General features: G+C 39.1%; 1 protein-coding gene across 1 annotated transcript in view; it reads left to right on the forward strand.

Moving 5' to 3' along the window:
* CNTNAP2 (contactin associated protein-like 2) overlaps positions 1–22,164 on the forward strand; it is a 1,206,765-nt gene that overhangs the window by 740,045 nt on the left and 444,556 nt on the right. The gene's annotated exons all lie outside the window — the stretch shown is intronic.

A 22,164-nucleotide genomic window follows, 5' to 3' on the forward strand; every position in this document is an offset into this window, starting at 1 on the left:
TACAAGGTCATAGAACCCTAAAATAATTCAGGTAACAAGCAACCGCTGGAGTTCATATGGTCCAAGCCCTGCTCAACACAGGGCCAACTTGTCAGCTATGTCAGGTTGCTCAGGGCCATGTCCAGTTGTGTTCTGAGTAACTCCAAGGATGGAGATGCCGCAGGTTGAGTGACTCTGGATATCATCAGCAGAGATCTGCGTAGTTATGGTAAAGAAATGCATGTACTTTTAATTTCCTACTGTAAGTTAAGGGAATCTCAGAGATAAATGCTACTGTTAAAAAATGAAATATGGCATACTGCTTTGGTCTTGCAAAATGCCTTCTCTTCCTGAAATGTCGACATCAGTTTGCACGGAAGAAGTTGTGGTGGGTTGACCATGGACAGCAGCCAAACACCCACACTACCTTTTGCTCACTCCCTTCTCCTGGGATATGGGGAGAAAAATAGAAGGAAGGTGAAAAGACTCGTGGATTAAGATGGCAGTTTAATAAGAATGGCAGTTTAGTAAGAAAAGCAAAAGCACATGCAAGCAAAGCAAAAAGAGGAATTAATTCACTACTTTGCATCAGCAGGCAGATGTCCAGCTGCTTCCTGGGAAGCAGGGGCTCAGCATGTGTGATGGATATTTGGGAAGAGAAACTCCAGAACTCTAAACATCTCCCCTTCCTCCTCCATTCCCCCTGTTTTTGTGGCTGAGCGTAACATTGTATAGTATGGGATATTCATATGGTCAGTTTGAGTCAGCTGTCCAGCTTTATCCTCTCCTAACCTCTTGCCCACCCCCATCCTCCTGGCCTTTATGGGGGAGGGTGTGGAGAGAAAGCCTTGATGCTGTGCAAGCCCCATTCAGCAGCAGCCAAGGCAGTGGAGTGTTACCAGCACTGTTTAGCCACGACTGGGAGGCATGGCACCGTATGGGCTGCTATGAAGAAGATTAACTTAGTAACTTCAATCCAGTGAGACCCAGTATGCCATTTTAGTAATGTCAGTGTTCAGGTGCATGCTTTGTGGTGTACCAGTGAGTTGTTGTGGTATGTCAGGCCACTTATTGCTGCTTCTCATGGACCTGTTGAAGACTGAAGAGGAAGTGAAGAGTTGCTGTTACAGGGAACAAGTTTGCTCTATCTCCTCACATACAACTGAAATTAGAAAGGCCTCCTGTAGTTAGTATTTGGTAGTTTGACTTGCTTAGTTTTATTTTGATTATTTGTTTTTGGAAATGTAAACTGACTTGGAAGAAAGGATGTGAAGATACATCTAATTAAGTCTCTGCTTTTTCCCCAGTGGATAAATCTGAGCTTATGTGACAGTTTGTATTGATCCCACTTATGCTGGTGTCTATTAGAAATAACTCCATCATCATAGTGAAGTTAATCAGAATTAGGCTTTTGCAATGCGTTACAATGTAATTACAATTAACTTAAAATGTAAGTTAATTAGACTCAGAGCTTTACAATGCATTTTTGAAAAATAGGACTTAAAGCTTCTTCTATGTCAAGCAGCTTACTTTTGAAGAGAACTTCATATAGAAGTTACTATTTATAAAGTATTTCTTTTTATAACATATAATACTATATATTCAAATATTTCATAATATAATGCCATATGCCTACATATTATATGAAATACCTTTTACTATATTAAAATATTATTATGCTGTGCATATTTAATATATATTATACGAGATTTATTTTATGTAGTTTACATATGTAATATTTGTATTCATATTTTAATATAAATAACTGTTTTCTATATGTTTATGTATATATGTTTTCTTTATATAAGAAAACGTATTCTCCGTCTGTTTCTCTCTTCTGCCAACTTGGACCCCGATATCATTCTCATTCTATAAATTAAAACTATAAGTCTTATATTTATGCTTTCTAAGCACTGGAAGATTGTGTTGCAAGCAGAGTAACAATTGTATAATCATAGGAAATTAGAATAGTATCGAAAGAATTTTCTTAGGGTTGGTTTTGGGTTTCTTTAAGGATTGAGATGTAATCTAGTTTGCTGTTTTCCCATGATCGAGTTTATTTCTTTGTACTTTAAAACAAACCCTTTGAGTAAGAAGTGATAATGTCAGCCCTTAGATCTGACTGGATTTTCATGGCTGTCTTATTAACATCTGCAAATAAGAGTTTTCAAGCACTTCTGTTACAATATGCCACTATATATAACATTTTTTATGTGGCTTTCTTTTAAAGGATCCACGTACCATGTGTGCTATATATTAGCTTAATTTCATTTCTTTTGAAATGGGAAGATACTTGTGGCTGTGATACTGGGATCCTCCTGCTTTTTTAAACTTGTTTGGCTCTGAATCATAAAGGCTTTGGTCATCATCAACATGGAAATTGCTTTCATAGCCACACTTCAGTGAAGACCCCCACTGGGCAAAAAGATAAGCTGTCGCATTGAATTATTCTTACTGCAGCCTTTAGCCATTTGGTTGGGGGAAAAAAGCATGAAGTTGTAAACAGTGGCATTTTTCATCATTAGCCAGAGTAGATAGTAAGGACGGGACAGTTTTCTCTATAAGAACATGACAAAAGGTACCGAGGGTGGTGTGTTCTCATGTTGCACCTGCCTGGAGGTAACTGCTTCCAAAGCCCCAGGTTCTGCAAAGCTAAATACCTGCCCCATATGGAAAGAGTTTCTGCATTTAGTTCCAGTATTTTTTTAAGGCATTAGAAGAATAGTCGTGTTAGAGTATTACACTTGTACTTGGGAGATACAAATGTTGAACCAGTGTCTTTTTATTTTTAGTCTTCCCCTCCTCACATGAGCATTCTGCTATTGCAAAGACTACAAGCTGAGATCTTATTAAAAGGGACGACCAAAGCTAAGGTTCATTCTCTTTTTACCAGTGACCAAATAGTATAAATGCATATAATTTCATGCAGGTACATATATATATTAATTACAGGCAGTTAAAATGATACTGAGAAAAAATAATCATCCCTATTTCTGTATTTAAATTAACTCTGTATTAGCAATGGAAGTTGCATTGTTGTCACAGTGATCAACGTGCTGTGCTGCTTGTGACAGCACAGGTCCCTGTACACCTCCTTTACTTATCATTAACAAACTAACTTGTTGTTACAGTCCAGATGGTACAGTTGTACTTCAGGATTTTAGCACAGGACATTGAACAGGAATTATTACTCACAACTAATTTATCCCAGCAGTCTCAGAGAATTCTAAAGCTTGCCTGACTTTGTTGTGGCCAGAATTATGGATTTTACTCAAGAAATCACAATGAGGAAATACTAACATGGTTTCAAAATATAGTGTCCAATCTGTCGTTGTAGATTATGCAAAACATATGCCAATTTTAACAAAAATCTCTGTGTACCATAAGAGGTGAAATGACAGAATTGGGGAAAAAATGTAGTACCAAGAATTTTCATGTAGCTGCTTCTAGCATTTTATGAATGTGTAAGCTGTGTGACTCCCTCTGTAACACAAGATGAATTAGATACCAATTTTTGATAATAATTTCACATTAAAGAATTAATGTAAGTAATCAGATATGGGCAGCAGAATCTTTCTGGGTGATTATTGCTCACCTGTTGTGGTGATACACTCTGTACAACAGAGTGCCAGCATTCGGCTTTAATCCCATACAGCCACATTCTCTATACTGTGTGATTGCCAATCAAAATTTGAAATAATTCATTTAAATAACAAAACATAGTAAGCATATTGGTGCATGAAAATGGCCACAATGTAACTGACAGCAAGAAGACAGAATTTCTTTGGAATTAAAAATCATCAGTGCAAATAGTCTTAAAATTCTTCACTTCTGTCTCCTTACATGGACTTTAAGTGTCTGGCCTTCCTCTCTGTTCTCCCCCTCCCTCTGCCAGTTCCGTGGTGAGGCAGACAGTGAGGAATAAGACAGACATCATCCTGTAGTACTCTGCATAAGAAGCAAGTGATATACCAATGTCCAGACTGGAAGCAAAACCTACTTTACCGTTGAGTTGTTCCCAAGACAGATTCACTAAAAGGAAGTAAAATAGGACTGGGGAAGAGCTGAAACCATACCATGACTTCAGCCTGCAGATGTTCCTGGACATATGGCTGGAAGCCACCTCCTACATGTGCCTTCTCCCTCTCCTGTCCCTCTCCTCACTTCTCTTTGGAACCATACAAACTTTTGATGTGCAAATGGAGGTAAAAGCTGCCTTTCAACAAGAGACATTCAACTGTATTTACTTCATAATCCATCTCAGTCCAGAAAGGTGACTTTGTAGACATAGATTATAACTCAGATGACTGTGACAGTGTTTTTTAATACTGTGGCACTTGTCCCCTGTGTACCAGAGTGTGACAACTGCCATATTACTTAACACAGAGCAGTAGACAGCTGGAAGGTTACAAACTCTACAGAGCTGGCCACAAAATAGGAATGGTTTAATTATCTTTCTCTTCATAGTATATCTTAGTTTTCTGCAATAATTTTTTTTTACTATGAAAAAATCTCCATTCTCTCACATTAAAAAAAAGGGGGAATACTGAAAAAATAGGGAAAAAGGAGTCTTGCAAAACACCAACAAATTGAATGAACTCGGTTTTCCCATGTGTTCACAAATTTCCTCCCTTGCACGCAGCTGGAAGAATTTGGATAACTTGCAAAACTTAACAAAGAGTGGGTCCAGTGAGAATTAAAATACATGTTGTTTTAGAGATAAGATACTGATATAATAATAGTTGCTCAACTGAAGATGTCTGTGCAGCACTCTGGTATCCTCAAGAAATTGGCCGGATCTTCCAGCTGTCATTGGTTAGAAGGGAGCTCCCTAAGACAGCAACACAAGTGCAGATTTTTTAAATAAACTTTCGGGCCTGCAGGCTAGTCAAGTGAATTGTTATGAGCTGGTTTTATCACTTCAAATCAACCTTACTTAGGGATTTCATGTGTTTTGGTGACGATAATAGCATGGACTTTATAATAAACACTCATCAGAAAAGTATTTTTCATTTGATTCTTCTTTATCTAAGATCACACTACCCCTTTCTGATCTTGCAAGTGGGACATAATCTTATGTCATTTGGAGCTGTACCATGTCCTTGAGTTCTACAGTAAAGGAAAATCAAGTTCTTTTCAATGTAACAGTGGTTGTTAAAATACAAAAATGCCCATACTAAGTCATTCTAAAACAATTTAATGTAAGATGCACATGGAAATAATATTTGACATTCATTATGATTCAACTAGTCATAATTCTTTGCAAACAAATAATTAATCAAGTTTGAAATGGACAAAGAAGAGAAAGGGCACAGTTTCTATTGTAAGTAAGGGGGTCATTTCATGCAATGTTTATTGCATTAATTGTGTTAGTAAAGCTAGGCAATACCTTGAGGAGGAAAAAAACAATACTTTTTTCAGGATTTGTCACCATTGCACTCTGTCTGAAGATATGTGAATGGAAATATTACTTGCTTAAATGCTAAAAAGTGTTAATTTACAGAATTTGAAACAGAAGTATGTGCAGGGAACCAACGTGAAGTGGATGTAAGTGTTCTTCCATGGAAGGGGTGAGAGAAAGAAGATCTTTACTTTCTTTTCTATAGTTTTCAGCAAGGAATGTAATCACCTTAGAGTCTGGATGATGGAGCTTAAAAACTCCAAAAACAGAAAACGATGCTGATTAAATCATGCAAGCTTCCACAAAAAAAAGGCAGCACCAAGGGATGGAGTGGCACTGCATGGACAGAAGGTGGAAAACGTGTGAGTTTCCCTGTGTGGAACAGTATGACTGACTAATGACCCAGACTGTAAAATAACTTAATAGTGTAATCAGTAGCTGTTTAAGCAAGTTAGAATAGTTTGAAATGCAGGTGGTTTGAACACTGTTATATGCTTATGCCTTTGCCAAGGCTTTTTTTTTTTTTATTTAGTCACTTTAACTTATATTACTCAGGTTATAATAGTCAATAACATTCTTATGAGACTCTTACAAGCAACTGTGTGGGTTATATATCACCTTGTAGCTGGATGCCCAGACATTTTGAAATCTCCAAAATCCTCAGTTGTTCTTTGTCTTGTATTTGATCCTAAATAAACTCTGCAGAGAGGAAAAAAATCTTTCATTTTAACTTCAATAAATATTAATCCATCTTTCTGTTATAAAAAATGTATACTACTGAAATAATTTTCTAGAGCATGTGGATTATTTGTTCATTATAAAAACTTGTTCTTGCTAAAAAAAAAAGCTAAGACTTTAAACATTTAGGTATATTTCTGAGGAGGAGTATGTAAAGCAGAGTTCTGGACAACCTGACAGCTAATAGAGGAGGTCTCTGGGCTGCAGGGTTGGTTTCTGCCATGGCCTGAGAGAAGAGTAACAGCACCAGGTTTGTCCTTGGGAGCCGGGTGGCAGAGGAGGCGTCAGGGACACCCAGCAGCTGGCCCAGTGCATGGCCACCAAGGGCAGGGACAGCCCCCTGGGCCTCCTGGGCACAGGGACAGCCCCCGGGGCCAGCACCCCAAAGGCCTTCCTCCGAAGGATGCTGGGCGGAGGGGCTGCGCGTGGGGGGCCCCGTCACCCCGGTGTCACAGTGCCACCACCCGGCAGTGCAGCAGTCACAATGCCCCGGGGCAGTATAAAAGGGGCAGTCTCCCGTGCCCCGCTGCCAGAGATGGCCTGGGGACAGCCCGAAGACATCCGAGAGGAAGACCTTGAGGAGCCGGTGGAATTACTTGGTGGGGACTGAGGGAGGAAGACTAGACATCGGACAAGGCTGCTGGAGGTTCTCTGCTGCAAGGCCACCTTCCAGCAGGGTCATGTTCAAAGCTCATCTGAAAGATGGAAATCCTTTTCAGCTGGATAGCCATGGCCAGACAAAGGGAATGCCTTCTTGAGGAGCACTGCAGAGCTCACCATCCTCATCACCTGTGGAGCCAGGGGCAGCAGCTGTAAGAAATGGGATGCAGAGATGTTGCCAGGGGTCCCAGTGCTTTGGAGCACCCACTGGTGGCCCAAAGGTGCAGAAAGGATTCTTGCCCCCAAGGTTGATCAGGCTGGGGGCACTTGGCCACTTTCAGAAGCCCCTGAGATGGCTCCAGGTTGAGGGAGAACAGGGCTTGGGCATCTATCTCCTGGGAGGCATGAGCAGCCTGTGGGACAAGGAGGCAGGTCTTGCTCACATGCTCAGGGAATAGCCGATCGCCAGTGCTGGGGTCAGGAAGGAATTTTCCCCCAGGGCAGATTGGCCCTGGTCCCCGGGGGTTTTTTGCCTTCCTCTGCAGTATTGAGCATGACCACTTGTCAGGGCTCCTCCAGTCCATTTTGGCTAGGCTACTGCCTGCTGCTCATGCACCACAAAGATGACCTCTTGTGCCCTGCAGCTGGGGGGAGGAAGGCTTTTTTTCCCCCCACGGTGGTCTAGCAAGTGTCCCCGGGGGTTTTTTGCCTTCCTCTGCAGCACTGAGCACAGCCCCTTGCCAGGTCTCCTCTGGGCCCTTTCGGTAGGTCCTTGCCTGCTGCTCTTGCACCTCCAAGGCACCGCTCATGCCCTGGCGCTCTCGGGCTCTCTTGCCCAGTGCCAGTCTGTAGCAGGAGCGAGCTCTGCTCTTCCCTTGGCTCCATTTCCCCAGGGGTTCTTGCTTGTGCAAAACAGCCTGTGCTTGGAAGGGCTCCAGGCTTGATGCCCCATCAGGAGCTGCCACTTTCCAGATCTCCCTGCATGCAATACAAGCACAGGGCAGGCACAAGAGTGCTTTTCATGCATCGCTGGCCACAAAGCACAGTGGCGAAGCAAGTTTTGGAAGGCAAAAAGTGTGGTTGTCATCAATGTGTCATAGTTTGGAAAATACCCCAAGGTACCAGACACCTTCTTCTTCTTTTGTGTGTGGTCAGTACCGATGCTCATTCTTCAAGTTCTCACTCTTCAGGAAACAGATCTGTATTCCTGCTGCTACTTTCTGTGGCTGTCCTTTGCCAGGCTACAAGGGTTGTTTTTTCAAGCTAAACTGAAGAATGCATCAGCCTGCTCCTGACTACACCTGTGCATTGTGTTAGTGTTTGACAGAATCAGCTCTGAAACAGATTCAGAAAAATAAAATAAAATCCTGTTTCCACTTGTAAACTTTGTGATCTGTGTCCTTGAAAGTCTTTTGGGAGCTGAAAAACCCTGGCAGTTCAGGGAAGTAACAGTCTTATCGCTACTTGACTCATGGGGAGTTCAAGGAATGGAATGGAATGGAATGGAATGGGAGTAGAATAGTTGAGTTGGAAGAGACCTACAGTGACCATCTAGTCCAACTGCCTGACCACTTCAGGGCTGAACAAAAGTTAAGGTATTAAGGGCATTGTCCAACTGCCTCTTAAACACTGACAGGCATGGGGCATCGACCAGCTCTCCAGGAAGCCTGTTCCAGGGTTTGACCACCCTCTAGGTAAAGAAATGTTTCCTCATGTCAAGTCCAAACCTCCCCTGACGGACGCAGCTTTGAGCCATTCCCACACGTCCTGGCACTGGGTACCAGGGAGAAGAGATCAGCACCTCCCTCTCCACATCCCCTCCTCAGGAAGCTGTCGAGAGCAGTGAGGTCACCCTCAGCCTCCTTGTCTCCAAACTAGACAAACCTCATGTCCTCAGCTGCTCCTCAGAGGACATGCCTTCCAGCCCCTTCACCAGCTTTCTTGCCCATCTCTGGACGCATTCACATACCTTAACATCCTTTTTAACTAGTGGGGCCCAATTCACAGGATTGCATTCTGGTACTGTGATCCCCCACAGCATGGGAATGCAATTAGTACAGCTATAGTGAATTATTTCAGGATGTGCTATTTCCACATGTGTTTGCCTTTTTGGGGGTCCTTTGCAAAGAGGAACACATGGTCTTAAAATGCACGGGCTACCAGTTTGTTTTCAATTATAATTCAAAACATAGTTTCTAGCATCTAAATTCCATGTAATTTGAAGTTCTTGCTCCTTAAGGACTGTCTTTTTCCTATAAGCTCTCTGGATAGGGGGCCCTTCTGGCAGGGAATTCATCTCTGCCTCCCTCTGCCTGCTGATGCATCAGATCCATGTTTGGACACATGCAAGGGGCTGTCTGTCACACTGAGCTTGCATCAAAATGTTGATATTCTTTAACTGAATAGACAGAGTCTGGCAGCTTTCTGCACTCATTGCACCAGTTTTGCAAAGTAATTACCATGTGTGTGCTAGGAGATAGGTTTTCATAGTTTCTTCTATTAATTTTAAAAAAACAAACAATGTATTGTATCTGAATAACATCATCAGTAATTTCAGCAGTATCATCAAGAGCTAACAGTTCTTCCTAGCTGTCTCTAGGTAGTTATCCACAGAAGGAGACTGAATTATCATGCCTGGAAGGAGAAGTGCATGATCATACATTCCCATTCCATACTCATCATAGGTAATTGTAAACCCTGAGCTGACACAGGAAAGCATCCAGTTGATTCAGAGGCTTTTGAGATTGACTGCCGATCAAACCCACTTACGCTTCTTTATTCCTAACAACTCCTGCCTGAGTCACCCTTAGGTATGGCTGGAAAACTTTACTTTTTAACCATTGCAGCTTCAAATCTGATGACCTGTTTCAGCCAGCATGACTGTGAGTCAGTGGATTGCCCAAGCACATACCTGGAGCTCCACATTAGAGATTTTTATGTTTAGTACATGAGAGAGGAGGGGTTACTGTCACAGAAGCACACACCTACCTACGTTTACTAATCTGGTAGGATTAGTAGGGCAAGGATTTGAAGAAAAGTTGATCAACAGTGACAAACTTTTAAACTCTTATTTAAATAACATTACAAGCTGTTTTGGCAGAACCTCTGATTTTTTTGCTGTCTGCTACCACATCACTGGTAGAGGAACAGCTTAATCAAATGGAGTAATCTATAATTTATGAAAGTCATGACCAAAAGCTTTGTGTGGAAACTCGTTTCTTGTTTGCTCTTAAATGCATTAGTTTACTCAGGGGACTTGCTTGAATGTGCAGCTTGTATTACCTTCATGCTTAATTATTATTTTATTCTTATCCTCCTGTGGGGAAGATGTGAGCACTGAGCAAACATTCACAAAGCTCTCCCTTGGACATGAAATTTATGCTCTCGCAAGACTAGATGCTAAATATTGACCTGATCCCATAATAACGCTGTTGAAACAGTAACTCCCTGGTTACTCAGCTGTTTTGAAGCCAAACTGCTTTGATGACTCTCTCAAGTTGTTCATCACTTAGTGCTTCTCATCAGTTCATAACTGAAAAATATAATATATTATGCTGATTACTTATTTTTATGTGATTGTCCTTCTTGTGAATGAACAGTGCTGTTCTTAATGAAGCTATCATTATATGATCATTCCCCCAAAAATGGATTGTCATCTCAACTTTAAAGTTTACTAAATTTTTAACCAATGCGAAAAATCATGATATTGGTTCAAGAACTGTTCATGTTACTACTATTGCTTTTAGCCTTCAAATAAGACTAAAATTTCATCATCTTCTCACTTACATTTATGTTTATTAAATATGGATCTCTCAGATACGAATATTATTCCTTCTACTCTTTTTTTCCTGTTAAAATGGATAATCACAATCCAAACAAATAGACTGTCTCTGTATCTGTTTTTATTTGATTATATGCTATAATTAAGAGGCATGCTAATACTTGATAGGTACGGCAATGCTATAGTAAGTGGTTATGACATATGCTTTAAATATTTTTCAGAGACTAGAAGCAAAACAGTTGTAGACATTTCTTTGTGTGCAGTACAACTATGATTATGGCCAGTTTTAAGACTACAGATCTGAATTTGTAATTGGGTATCAAGCTGTGAGTAAATTCAACCAGCTCATTAGAAGTATATGCATCTATAACTGGAGCACAGCCAATCCTGCTGGATTGCTAGAATTTCCGCTGGATCTGTTACAAAGAGGTGTTGTTAAAACCATAGAATAACCATTTCATAATCTGGTGATAGCTTTCTGTAGTAATAATTTTGACCAAATACCTGTCTTAGTAAAATGTTGGGTCCATCCCTTGTTCATACAGGCAAGCAATAATATCTCCAGAATAAGTAGTTTGTCTTGCATAAAACACTGCTACAAATAAGAACTATTAGCTATTTATGAATGGGGTTTGACTTTTAGCAGAAATTGGCTTGCTGTAGAGTTCCTGCTGGATTTACATGCTTTCTTTTTTTTTCAGGAATCATTCTAATTTTAAAACTAGCGTATTGAACTCTCTCATGCAGAATATTCATACTGGTGAGAGTCTAAAGAAATTGAGTTATAAGTCTAATAGACTAGAAGTAGTCTTGTAATAGTTATAGGTTGCTCTTTAAAGCTTGGAAAAGATAATAGTGATAACTATGAAATCACTGGAAATCGGTAGTAATAATAATAATAATGCCTAGATATATGCTTTAGGCTTAATACTGTTTCTGTATCTCTCCAGCTTCCTTTTCTCAAAAATAAATGCTTATGTTGTTGTTTCTGAATTTCTGCTGGTAGTAAGCCTTTGCTAGTGTTCAGACTCTTACAAAAAATGACTGTCTATCCATTGAGAAAGGTATTATTCCATGCTCAATCTCATATTTCTCCCAGATACTGATTTCACAGCTCTTTTGCAGAACAACAGAGTACCACCTAATCATAAAACAAATGCTATGAAATCCATTTCTGCTACTAGCACATTGAACAGGACAGATTCACCTTACCTGTTTTATGCTTTTCTGTAGCCATCAATATTAACATTCGGAGGATCCTGGTATTTGTGTTGTGTTTATCATGACATCTTCCTTTAAGGAAATGCAACTAGAGAAAGACTAAGGCCTAGATTCTTTACAGGATTTACATGTGATAATGCTCACTAACCTTTGTGGCTCTGCCTGTGGGGATGGGATGCACAGTCATGAGGGAGGTACTTGAATTCTGTGTAGCATAAGTGTGTAGACATAAGCATCAAAGAGTGGGACTAACCACAGCCAAAATACTGAGCAAGGTATTGAGAAGATTATAGGTGGAAATTTATGGCCTAGAAATATCTCAAATGAGAACATACATGTCTGTAGTAATGAGGGGGGAACTTAATACACAGTCCCTGCTTCCAACAGTGCTTATGTATTTTATCAAACAACAGAATGCATAAATAACACTGTACTTAGCCACACGACATGATTAGTTGGTGGACCCAGAAGGATTTGACAGCAGGCTAAGTGAAGAGAGGGTCAGGTTTTCCATTGCTTCTTATGTAAGCATTAGATGGTGAAGCAGCCAGATGGAGTTTTTCTGAATAACTTACACTGTAGGCACATAAATACTTTTGGGGTCACATGGTGGTTGACCAAGATGACACATAACCTTTGAAGTTGAACAAGGTTTTGAACTCTGCCTCTCCAGTTCCAGATCAAACTTATTTTCCAGTAAAGTCAACCTTGCTTTCTACATTATGTTGAATAGATTGAAAGCTATTGCACAAGAAGTTTATGATTATAATTACCCACTTTAGTATTTGTGAGTCTGCAGATTTCTGTCATGCATCAAATTAAAGGCAGGTGGCAATTCTTGATGAGAAATTGAGTTAAAACCTAACCAGATTTCTTCTGAGAAGTTGGAAAGAATAAAACTCCGTGGAGGAATATATGTCAGGTGCTACTTGCTTAATCCTTGATGCCTTCCTGGAAGGATAGTTTAAATGAACTGACTAATACAATCCTGTAGATTTCAGTAAACAGGTCTTCATTCATTCCTTGTAAATGTCACCAATAGATTAGATTATATTAGCTGTTTTTAAGGAGGAGAGCACAGAAATGAAATGAATAGAAATCTAGATTAAGAGAGATATGAACAGGATTGGATTTCATCAGAAGGAAAATACTTAATCTGTGCCGTAAATGTGTTCTATTTTTCCTGGTATAATAGAAAAAAGATTAAGTAAACATAAGGAGGGGTCTTATCTGAGTGATCCCAAAAGACAATAATAAAAAAAAATATTTTTACAAGATCTGTTAATTCAGAGGAAGGCTTACTGGAAAAATCCCTCACTTATAACTGTAGAACAAATGTATTTGATATTTGCTGTTTCTAAGACTTTTTAGGCTGTGAAGTATATCTACATATAGCCATTGATAGCCATAGCTATAACATTTTTTTGCCCAGAAACAGAGGTTTTATATCAATCCTATACTTAAATGTTTGCAACAAAATTTTCACTTGCATTTATTTCTTGCAATTTCTGTTACATAAAACTCATAATTTTTATGAAGATTAAGTTCTGTGGAAGCTACTTATAAAACATCACAGTAATGAAAAAATGGTGAAAACATGCTTATTAGGAATATGGTTTGTGCTGTTGAATTAGACCCCTAAAATTAAGCCAGTTAGGATAACATTTTGAAGAACCAGCAAAATGGCCCATTATATTATTATGAGAGACTGAGTAATTTAGACATTTTTAAAAATGTTATCATAAATAAAACTATATTAAATAATGTACATAGTGAGAGCTCTAAACAAGAGACTTATTTATTAGAAGATTCTCAGTGGAGCCAAAGCCAGTGTGGTTGTTTTGCACCTCTGGAATACCCCCCATGTGCTTATTTGTTTAAGTGAGGGTCCCAAGTGCAGTCTTCAGCCATACCTGTGGTGGGAACCAGTTTGGTGATCAATTTTCAGACTGGCAGCAGAGGAAGCAGCATAGTATGCAAGGCTCCTCCTTTCCTTCTCAGTTGATTGCAGTGGGAGCAACAGGTTCCAATTCTGTCTCGGAATACTTACGCATCCAGACAGAAATGTCTGCCTGGTGAGGCTCTATTAATTGCCTATGTGGTTGTCCTTTGTTAGTTGCCTAAGAAATTGTTGTATTGGATTTGTGTGGCAAGGTTTTGGCAGCAGGGAGGCTACAGGGGTAGCTTCTGTGAGAAGCTACTAGAAGCTTCCCCTGTGTCCAACCTAGGCAATGCCAGTTGGCTCCAAGATGGACTCACCACTGGCCAAGGTGACAGCGCCTCTGTGATAACATATTTAAGAAAGGGAAAAAAAAACACCTGTGCAGTGGAAACTGCAGCCAGAGAGAGGAGTGGGAATATATAGAAACAGCCCTGCAGACACCAAGGTCAGTGAAGAAGGAGGGGTTGGTGGTGCTCCAGGCACTGGACTGGAGATTCCCCTGCAGCCCCTGGTGAAGACCATGGTGAGGTGGCAGGCTGTCTTACTGCAGCCCATGGAGGTCCACGGTGGAGCAGATATCCACCTGCAGCCTGTGGAGGACCCCACACCGGAGCAGGTGGATGCCCAAAGGAGACTGTGATCCCATGGGAAGCTCACACTGGAGCAGGGTCCTGGCAGGACCTGCGGATCTGTGGAGAGAGGACCCCAGGCCGGAGCAGGTTTTCTGGCAGGACTTGTGACCCCGCGGGGGACCCACGCTGGAGCAGTCCGTGCCTGAAGGACTGCAGCCCATGGAAGGGACCCACGCTGGCACAGATTGTGAAGAACTGCAGTCCGTGGGAAGGACTCACGTTGGAGAAGTTCATGGAGAACTGTCTCCTGTGGGAGGGACCCCATGCTGGAGCATGGGAAGAGTGAGGAGGCCTACCCCTGAGGAGGAAGGAGCAGCAGAGACAACATGTGATGAGCTGACTGCAACCCCCATTCCCCATCCCCCTGTGCTGCTGAGGGGGAGAAGGTAGAGAAAATTGGGAGTGGAGTTGAACCGGAAAAAGAGGGAGGGATGGGGGGAATGTGTTTTAAGATTTGGGTTTATTTCTCATTATCCTACTCTAATTTGATTGGTAATAAATTACATTAATTTTCTGCAAGTTGAGTCTGTTTTGCCCATGATGGTAATTGGTGAGTGAAGTCTCCCTGTCCTTTTCTCGACCCATGAGCCTTTCGTTATATTTTCTCTCCCCTGTCCAGCTGAGGTGGGGAGTGATAGAGTGGCTTTGGTGGACACCTGGCATCCAGCCAGGGTCATCCCACCACAATTGTTCTCTCAGGAAAACGTAGAAGCCCTAAAGAATATCTTACAGGGCAGCTTCTGCCCACAGGCTGTAAGTTGGACTCTGTTGAATGTAGGTACCCTGCACTAACTACATACCCAATTTTGCCGTATTTGGTATATCTATTCAAAAAAGCTGTATCAGTGTAAACTAACCAAAGCAGAAGGAAAGCCAAAGAAACCTACGTAGATGGCTTGTTGTTAGGTTTAGGGCAAGGGAGAGAGACACACTATCATACTGACTGTCTACTTTCTGATTCCTAGGAAAAGCATACATATGATGCCTATGCATTTTACATTGGCAGCAATCTTGGTGTTTCTTTCAGCAGAAGAATCAATCAATTTTTACATTCCTGTTTTAGAAACTGTGCTGGTGAATAAGAAACTCAGTGTTCCAGTGCCAATTAAATACAACATTTTTCTGCTGGGGGGAAGAAAAGAAGAAGAGATTTCAAACCCATAGTATAATTCAGGGCCTAAACATGAAGAATATTTTGTGTTTGTAATTGTGCCTAGGATTTGAAAGCCTTTACAACTGCCTGCAAGGGCCCTTAGATCAAGAATTTAAACTGAACTGACATGATATAACAAAAAGAGACATTTTCTCTAAGGTATTATAGACTTCAGACCTATAGAGGTATTTTTTGTGCCTTGAAAAAAACTTTGATTCTTATTTCTTGAAAAGATAATTGTTACTTGTACGTTTGTTGCATTTATTTGTTGCCATACATTCAGCCAATAGCATCTCTATTTTTCTGTCATTGTGATACCTTTCATTGTTAAGACAGACTTCTTAAAGGGCAGCGGTTAATTTGGCTTCAACTTTTTATTTTGGCACCTAATAGTTGTTCTATCAATCAGAATTGATTAAATCTAGGGGAAAGAATAGAACAGTTTTCATAGGTCCTTTCTTATAATTTTTCATGTCACAACATTGCAATTGTTGTGATTAATCTGTATGACACTGTATGGATTTCATATAATCAATGCTAGGAGCTGTTGTAGATCATTGTTCAAAGATTGATTCAAACAAGTTGGTAGAAGGATTTATTTGGTTGATTTATATCAGTTCATCCTTATTCTCTTACAGATTTACATAGCAGTCATTTCTAAGGCAACATTGTGAAATGCTATTGAGAAATACTGGCTCAACTGTGATTGACAGATTAACTAGTGCTTACTATCCTGTGATTGCAGTGGAAGTGTTTTTCTTTTTTTTTTTTTTTTGAGCAGAACTGGTGCATTACATGAAATACAATATATTTTGGTTTTCAAAGTGTAAATCATTAAATAGCTCTCATTGCATTATATGGGAAGTTATCATCTGAAGGAAAGATTTACTTCCATGTTGAAATACTATGCAAAATTTTCTTTTCTTTGTTCATTTTCAGATAGTTAATGAACAGGCAAACGAGAAATTAGTCCTAAATAAAGAGATCGACACATATGTGATATGAGTCAAATAACATGAAACGTGATAGATAATTTTAAGGAAAGAGCTTCAATGCTATCTAACTCTCAGTGCTAGATAGCACTGTAAATTCTCATTTCACTCAGCCTCACAGGTTTTAAGGGCTTCTAATTTTTCAATTAAAAAGTTTACTTCCTGTGTAGGGATGTTACTGACCCAACCTCCTTTCAGATCAAATTCCTAAAGCTTGTGAGGTTGAAAAGTTGTCTAGACATTTTACAGCTGATGCTGCTAGTCAGTTTGTACACATGCAGAGCACAGTCTTTGATAGACCCTGTCTATTAACTTCCTCTTCTGCAAATCCAAGCTGGAAATTCATTGTCAGGTTTAGTGAAGGTAGTTACTGTTTTCACCTGTCTTTTCACTTTTTTTATGAAAGGAAGGATACCAAGCTACAGAGAATTCTGGGGGAAAGATGAAATCCAATTCCTAAAATGTTTTTTTCTACTTTAACATGAAAGGCAATATCTGTTCTTTTTCTCTTTTATATCTGGAGCGATTGATCTGCCTTTCCAATACCAGAGTTTCTGCAGTTTTTACAGTGCTCTACACCTTAGTTCTGCCTGACTGTTCCTTTGCAGTTGCTTACTAAACTCCAGCAACAGACTAACTCAGTGCTATTACACAAGCTGACCTTCTCAAAATCATTAACTCAATAAACAAAATTACTTCTTGCTCAGACTCAGATCCAACACTGTTCATTGTCGAATTTACTGATATTTCTTTCTCCTCCACCTTCTCTGAAGGTCTAGTTACCATTTTAAATTATATTTTATACTAACACTATGATGAGATCTCTCCTGCATGGTATTGTGCCCTTTGTATTAAATTTACTGACCTGAAGCATTGCTCAGGGGACCATCATTTCTGATCTTTTATTAATATCTGATTGTTTGATTCAGGACCTCTGGGAACAGTAGCAAGTCTTTAAGCATGCTTACTTTCCTCTGGTGGCTTCTTGTTTTCACTCAAGATCAGTCATAATATCAAAAGATGGCGACTCCAATGTTTAGTCAAATAACCCCCTCTGACACTTTTTTTTGTGTGTGTGTTTAGTATTGACAGCATTTATTTGGACCTACCATCCTAATTTTTCATACTTAATATTACATCTGTGGTTGTCAGTGTGTTCCAAGTGATTAATGCTTCACTGACCATATGATAATTATTCAGAAAACGGCAGAAAATAAATGATGACTTTCTCTCTTTGACTGTAACTCACTCTCCTTCATCTGCTTACATAGTAGCAACCTCATGTGTCTTATTTATGCAGTCTTACTTTAGCTGTTCTGAAAGCCTTTGTTTTATTGTTTTTTCCTCCTAGAAATGCCTTTATATCTACCTTATTGACTCTACCCTCTTTTCAAATTTTATAGAATATGTTCTTCTCCATTTCTCATGACTTAATGTTTTTCCTTCTCTGCTATTGTTTGTTATTTGACTGTGTAACTATTATTTATCTCAGTGGTACATTTCATAATGCAGTTTGTATGAAATGTGCTCTGCAAAGTATAGTTGCATTGTATTGTCTCATAAAAGTACACAGTGGTTGTCTTTGAACAGTATAATTATGTTTTGAAAGAAGTTCCTGATTTGATATAAGTGTATAATGCTACTGTTTGATGTTAGAAATACATTTGAACACACAAAATTTTGTCCTTGAAAAATACACTTTCTCCTTTTTTAATACTACCAGTCACCTTCATGTATTATTTAAACCTAACAGATGTATACCTATAGGCTCATTTATTTTATTCTACCAAAGTACAAGCAGTAAAGGAAAATACAGTTACTAATCACTGTAATGTGAAATACTTTTAAAAAAGTCTATGTCTGTTGAAATAATTTATTAACCTAAAATATGAGAGAAAGAAAGGAAAAGAAAGAAAGAGAGTTAGTAGTGAAGAAGTTGAGGAATGTGTAGAACTTTTTAAAGTGAAGTGTTTTCAGGCATAAAAAGCAGAATTGGAACCAGTAAGCAATGCTTACCAAATGGTTTGAGAGGCTTGAACAATGCTTTATCTTGTCTAGGCAGGACTGCTACTTGTGTTATGGAGTTTACTGGTTTTGCTATAGAAAATAACAGTGGATTGTAGCTATAGAAGTCTCAGGTCAGGATGAACAGTAAATTGATTTTGAAAATAGGAAACTAGATTTTTAAAGTGGACAGACATATAAGCCACATAGCTGTTTAAATGGTTTAAGCACAAGCTAAATCCTTGGGGCAGAGGTAGAGGGTTGTACATGGCAAAGAAAAAGGGCTTTCTGCATCAGTGACTCCTATATGATCAATAACTATGTTTCTTTAAGTGAGAAAAAAACCCAAAGCCAAATCTTGGTCCTGGCCATCTACTCCACTCTTAAGCTATAAAATAGGGAACAAATTGCTTTATAAAATGTGTTGTAATTTGTTGCATGTCTAAAATAGCCTACTCTGTAAGTCCATGTTGTTCCTATTATAGTTTTAATTGGGCAGAGCACATGGAAAAATTCTGAGGTCTGTATCAAAGAAGAAAGCCCTTTGGAGCTCTGGTGCTGATATTTGATGATAAGAAATCTTTTTTGGAAAGACCCATTAGATCAACTTCTGTCTCCCTCAAGAGTAGATGATTGTTGGCAGGGGCTGCAAATTGTTTTCTCTGTCATGCTGAATGTGCTTCTAACTGCCAGTTTGATTATATGAACAGTGGTCAGAGAGTATTCATTATCAATTTTCAGCTCCTGTAGGAATGAACTCTAAATACTTTTATTCTATGGTAAATAAATTACAGACAAATGGTAGGCTGGGGTCAGTAAGGTTTTAGAAGGAAAGGCCAGAAACACTATAAAATGAACTTCTAAAAAGGATATTATGTTTTTGCCTCCAGAATGAGTGGCAGAAATTAAAATGACAGAGTAGTTATATGTCAGAACTTTTACATGATACATATTTGTCATCATTCTTGCAATGACATTCCACAAATACTGCATAAAAAGACATGTTAATAGAAATATAGAAACTGTTACATCTAGGCTATGCATCTATTTTTTTAACATCTCATGTACTCTATCACATTATAAAACAGGAGCTCAAATATAAATGTCAACTTGAGGTGGCTTATGTTCATTTTCATAGTTCATTTCTAGCTTGGTATTCAGAAGACACAAAGTATTTTGACAGATACTGATTATGCAGTCCACTTACCCTCTGGGTCATTATTTTCCTCTCACATTCTGATTATTCAGGCCTTTTGCTCTAATTCCTTTGAACTATAGTGGTGTAATTCATAGTCACATAAAACACTGTCTGCTAGAATGTACTGATGATACTATTCAATGGAAAAAAAATTTGATGTGAGTCTGTTATAGGAATATAAACAGATATCTTCATGTGATTTTTGAATAAAACAAGAAAACTTTTAATAAGGTGGAAAGTAGCCTACCTACTATCAGTAGTTTTTAGGGCATGGCACTTTTGCACATTGCACAATTATTCTTTCATTTATCTTGCAGATTGTGAGAACTGTGAATGGCTGATTACCAGAGCAAGTAGTATATTAGAATATACATGCTCATGCTGTATACCCTTCTCTCTTTGCCTCTAAGGTTTTAAATCTAGACCTTTGAAAACCTGAGCAGGGATGCTATTAATTGAGGACTTCATTTTTGCTAAATTTTCCAAGACATATGTCTTAGAATTATAGGCAAATTAAGTCATTCTGTGGGAACCAAACAGAAAAGATTGCCATAGATTATGGTCAGAACAATCCATTAAGATCACTTAGCTGAAGCAGCTTGCATTACAGAAGATAAAAAGTTTTACCACATGAATACTTCATCAATGATACCTTCTCCTCTTTTCCTTTCCTATTTTTTAAAGACAATCTTCACATAATTATTTCAAGACATAGAAAGCCTTCTATATCTGCAGGTAATTGTTCCCTAGTGGTTAATTTTCTTCACAGTTAAAAGCATGTATCTTATTTCAAGCCTGATTTTGTTTAGCTTCAACTTGGAGCTTTCAGATCTCATTACCACTTTTGTACCTAAAGCAAAAAAAAGTCCACCTCAAAAATTTCTTCATCATGCACACCAGAAGCTTATGTGAATAAACTAAATAAGTGGAAGTTCTACAGACTGTGGCAAACAGATGTGATTTCCAAAACTCATATAGATCTTTCTAACCCTTTCTGATTTGTCCATCAGTTTTTTAAGAAAATGTAAACTTGTAGCCCAGACATATGATATTTGCCATTACCAGGGAACAGCCACAGGCTTTGTGTTGTTCTGACAGTACAGGGTCTCAGGACTTGTCTGGGATTGCCTTGGCCTGAGCTGGTTGTAGCTTGGTTAATATTTGCCAGTGGCCACCTGACAGGTGCCTGACCTGGATGGACTTCAGCTTGGTGAATCCCACAGACTGTGAAAGGCTGACAGACCCTGAAGTCCTCGTGTAACAGACAGTAGCCCTTTGGGTGACCTGCAGGTATGGGTGGCTGTTGTGCAAATTTCAACCTCTACCTTGGGAAAAGAGGAAAAGGACTGTGGTTGAAAGTGTGTAAAAGTAGCCCAAAGGTGCCCCAACACTGATGATGGAGCCTTGCCACCATAAACAACAAACTCCTCACAGCAAGAACCTTATCATAGAAGCTCGCTCTTCCCACCTTCTACCCCCATGCTTCTTAAGGAAAACTGAAATGTCAGCCTGACAGCCTGGACAGACAGGGGGAAGGTGAGCATAATTATCAGGAAGAAGGGTAGGTACTAGGAAGGTTTGGATACCAAATTTAACTTCACTATTCATGGAAATTTTCTGTATTAATTAGATGATTTGAATTATTATACTGTTAAACATGAACTGGACTGACGAGAAATTCTTACCTCCACTTTTAAGATGTGTTGTTTCTTGCTCATGACAAGATTTTGAGTGTAGCAGACAGAACTAGGAACAGGACTTTAAGTACAGGTCTCGCTAATCCTGTATGATTAAGCACATTGTCTTCTTTTTACAGTCTTCTGTTATACACGTAGGGCTCATATTCCCCTTCTTACATGAAACAGTTTTCAAGTTTAATTTTTATCTGAATAAGTCTAGACTTCTCCATTTATGAATTCCACACTACTGTCATTTTAACTAAAGATTTTATTCAAAGAACTTGCATTTAAGTGTATTAGAATGTAAATTGTTCAGATTAGCTCATTTTACCAAAAAATCTGGATAAATTTTCATAGCATCCTTTCTCAGGTGTTACAAACAGTCATGAAGTCATGTAAATTTATCAACAACGCTTTTGTCTGGGTAGATGACCCTTCAAGGAACTTCGTACATTTTGATTTTGAACAGTTCCTGTTACATCAGTTGACATCAAACTGACAGAGAAAACCAAAATGCCTTTGCCATTTCGTGAGCTCTTTAATCACTTCCTCATTTGCATCTTTGTTTTATTGAAGATCTGTTTGAGTTATGATCCCCAAACACGAAGTTTGTCTTCACTAACAAAGCAGTACTATATGTTAGGGAGTTTCCTAATAACGATTGGCAGGATATTGCATAGGTAACAGCTCTATCTGGGTTTCTCACAGAAGCATTTGAGTAGTCATCTCATCTCTCATTTTATTTTGGTTTGGGTTTTGTTTTGTTTTTTGTTTTGCTTTGTTTTGTTTTTTTTTTAAAGAATGTCTTGTTTAACTAAGCTGAGTGCTTGGCCCTGTATTATTA

This window comes from Haliaeetus leucocephalus, unplaced genomic scaffold (assembly GCF_000737465.1).
Source record: "Haliaeetus leucocephalus isolate CR32 unplaced genomic scaffold, Haliaeetus_leucocephalus-4.0 Scaffold808, whole genome shotgun sequence".
Taxonomy (NCBI): domain Eukaryota; kingdom Metazoa; phylum Chordata; class Aves; order Accipitriformes; family Accipitridae; genus Haliaeetus; species Haliaeetus leucocephalus.